The following is a 3,769-nucleotide window of genomic DNA, read 5'->3' as shown; positions in this document are numbered from 1 at the left end:
CAGCAGCTGGATGCAATAATCGCATGCCAATGTGCATTGGCTCGTTTAGTTTACACTCTAAGTAGATTGGTCTCTCTAAGCGAGATCCCAATTCGTCGGTCATCCGACGTGATGTCGGGAGTGACCGACTGAAAGGGAACCATAGTTCTCTGACAAGATACGCAAAAAAAATCACAGACGATATAATCGTACGATTATGAAATTGAAGAAATCGTTCAGAATAATGACAGCTGTTTGCATAGCTTCTCAGTGAACTACGGCTCTGTGAAGTAAATGCTGCTCCATCTGAAAGCATGTGAAAATACCACATTTAATAACATATTTTTACTCCAAACTCACTTCATAACGTCAGTTGAGTGTTTGAAATCCTTCTGTGAGATGATGTGGCTTCTTACACAGAATAAGGCACGCAACATATTTCATAGTATTTAAGCAGTGATAAAGGTTATGTCGATTAGCATTGCATTATTATATACTTTATTATAATAAAAATTATAATAACACGAAGTCAGATAAACCATATATTGTTGTAGTCGTGTGTTTATTAGTCACGTTGAATTAATGAAAGCAGTTAAATCTTCTGTTTTTTCAGCAACCGCTATAGGGATTTCCTGGGGCTTTTTTTGGCGTATTTGGAGTTTCAGCGCGAGAGCGCCCTCTGGCCTTCGGATGGAGATTTACTGCTGATCACAGAACAGTGCTTCACTGAAAGATACGCATGACAATTGCAGCTTCTGTCTAATCGTGATTTATCGCCTTTGCGATTTAATTTCGATTAATCGTGTAGCCCTAGTCTTAATGCTGGATTAGTTTCATCTTTTGTCTTCTCCAGATGTTAACTGATGGACTGGAGTGGTGTGGATTACTTGTGGATTATTGTGATGTTTTTATCATCTGTTTGGACTCTCATTCTGACAGCACCCATTCACTGCAGAGCATCCATTGCTGAGCAAGTGATGCAATCCTACATTTCACCAAATCTGATGAAGAAACAAACTCTTTGATGACCTGAGGATGAGTAGTCTACATTTTCATTTTTTGCTGAACTATTCCTTTAATAGTTGCACTGAAGTATGTGCAAAACACCACTAAATATAAATGTATATACATACACTACTGTCCTGACTCAATCTCTCTCTATAAATTAAACATCTCTATATGACGTATTCCACTCTACTTTTTCCAGAAGTAGTAAATACAGGTCCAATATGAGAATTCAGTGCCTGATCAACCTCTCCATCCTCACACAGTCAATCTCTCCGGATGTGACGGGGGAATGTGACACTCTCAAAATCCCAGTTCTGGAATTTTGATGATAAATCGAGACGATGTTCCCCATAACTCAAAAAAAAAAAAACATAATTTATGTTAATCCTGTTCATTCCCACTCCTACATTTGCTCTGCATGTCATGCTTGACTCAAGAGCCACTGAGGGACCGACTTCAGCACATACACGACTATAACACTATATCACATCTTATCCCTGGCCATATACTAATACAAACCATGTGATCTGATAAATTATATGGTGATGTAAACCGCTCCTTGCCAATTTTGAGAAAAAAAATCTGGAAATGTAGTACTAATACTTCATATTTAGGCAGAACGCATTAACTGTCGACATGCAAGATTAACACTTCACACAGTGCAATTACAATAACATGAAATGCACTAAAAGATAATAATACAAGAAAACCAATCCCATTATCCAAATCTAATGAAACACTCAACTGCATAATGTGCCATTAAAGTGAATTTGCCCATGACTATAACAAGAAAGCATGAACATATGTCACGCAAACCGCTCTAACGCGATTAGATTTAGATTTAATATCTACACAAGGCATGCATATATAACAATATACAACAACATATGAAAACATTTTTCCCTGCACGCCACATGTATTCAGTCTGAAATGGAAAACCGAATAAAACTGCGATTTACATAAATTAAACTGTTCAAACTGTTGTGTGAATTAAATATTATAGGCTATGCATTCTTGTTTACGTTGACTACAAGACGTCAAAACATTTCAGGATTCGACAATAACAAAGCTTCATTCGAATCATTTTTAAATTTGATTTAACTGAGGAATATGTAATTTGCTGACTCTAATTAAAAACGTACTCTTTTTAACGTTAAAAGTAACTGCGTAACACAACCGTCCGGTTCACCGGAAACGTCAGAAATCCAGTCAGAATCTCAAGCGCTTCTCTTACCTGTGGCGCCGTGTATAAACGGGCATTTCTCAGAAATATCAGGATGAGCTGACCAACCGAGTCCACAGAGACATTGGTCTTCACTTAACATCCAATAAAAGTAGATAAAAGCAATATTTCACTCCGGTTTCTGGACGCGCGTTTGGAGACAGCGTCCTTGCAGCAGCGCGTGAGAGCAACTGAATCCCCCGCGCGCGCTCTACTAGTACACAAGAGCGGGTGCTGTCTGTGATTATCAGGTAACCAAGTTAACCAGCTTTCAGTAAACGCCTGTAACCATAGTGACAGATATAACCATAGTACATATCTGTATTGTTATTGAAAGGAATGCAATTTTATTTAAAACTATTGGGATTTGGAGCAACCCCTGCTGCTTTCATCAAGTGAATGTGTTCAAAAACTCTGTATAAATGTATAAAGGTTGACAGAGTGAAACTAGTTGTCAGTTAATGTATTCCAGTCTAACAAGGAACGTTCTCAGAACGCTCTGGCAAGGTTTATAAGCAAATTATTAGCAAATATTTTTCCAGAAATGTTAATAGAACATTTGATTAATGTTATCTGGTGTATAATAATATTCTCAAAACAATAGCACGAAAAACAATATCTATACATTGTCTATTAAATGTTTTAGTGGGATGTTCCTCTAACGTTTATTTATTTATTTATTTATTTACGTTTCAGAATGTTCAGAAAAGTAACATTCCTTAACGTTTACATAACAAAAACTGTTTTTAGAACATTTAAAAAAACTGAACATTTTGTACGTTCATGGAACATTTAGAAATGTTTTCATAACTTAATGGGAACTTTGGCAAACATTCCTAGAATATATTTTTGTCATCGCACTTACTCTCAAAATGTGTTTTTATCTCAAACTTTCAGGTAGTCACTTTTAGTTATAGAATATGTTTGTCTTTTGTAACCAAACTGTGTGTGAATATGTATATCTTTAGCTCAACATTAGATCATAAAACTAGCAACACCAAGGTCATGGGTTCGATTCCCAGGGAATGCGTGAACTGATAACATTTTTACCTTGAATTCAGTGTAAGTCGCTTTTGATAAAAGTTTCTACCAAATGCACTGAAAATTGTATCAGCTGCTGTGTAAACATAATAATGCAGGTTCTTCAGATTTAGTTTTTTTAAAGGGGTCATATGATGCGATTTCAAGTTTTCCTTTCTCTTTGGAGTGTTACAAGCTCTTGGTGCATAAAGAAGATCTGTAAAGTTGCAAAGACTAAAGTCTCAAATCCAAAGAGATATTCTTTATAAAAGTTAAGAGTCAGCCACGCCTACCTAAAACGGCTCGTTCTAACACGCCCCCACATACCTACATCACTATGTGGAAATATTAGCATAATGCCACCCAAATGTGCACGCAAAGAAAGAAGGCATGGTTTCAGGAACAGCAGTAGTGTTGATGCAGCATGTCAGGGAGACGCTGTGTTTCAGTGCGAAAGCAAAAGCACTTTATTTGGCCTTCCAGAAGTAGATGCAATTAGGAATCATTGGTTAAGATTTATTTACAACAGAACAGCACAAC

General features: G+C 36.7%; 1 protein-coding gene across 1 annotated transcript in view; it reads right to left on the bottom strand.

Moving 5' to 3' along the window:
- The window catches only part of LOC107689348 (gamma-aminobutyric acid receptor subunit pi), a 79,811-nt gene extending 77,516 nt beyond the window's left edge, over positions 1–2,295 (bottom strand). The window contains exon 1 of the mRNA XM_016487302.1: positions 2,222–2,295. The gene's annotated coding sequence lies outside the window, so the exon portion shown is untranslated. The remainder of the gene's footprint in view (positions 1–2,221) is intronic.
- Between the last annotated feature and the right edge of the window lie 1,474 nt (positions 2,296–3,769).

This window comes from Sinocyclocheilus anshuiensis, unplaced genomic scaffold, assembly GCF_001515605.1.
Source record: "Sinocyclocheilus anshuiensis isolate Anshui unplaced genomic scaffold, SAMN03320099.WGS_v1.1 scaffold709, whole genome shotgun sequence".
Taxonomy (NCBI): domain Eukaryota; kingdom Metazoa; phylum Chordata; class Actinopteri; order Cypriniformes; family Cyprinidae; genus Sinocyclocheilus; species Sinocyclocheilus anshuiensis.
The sequence above is the reverse complement of the archived record's forward strand: the minus strand, read 5'-3'. Positions and strand labels throughout refer to the sequence as shown.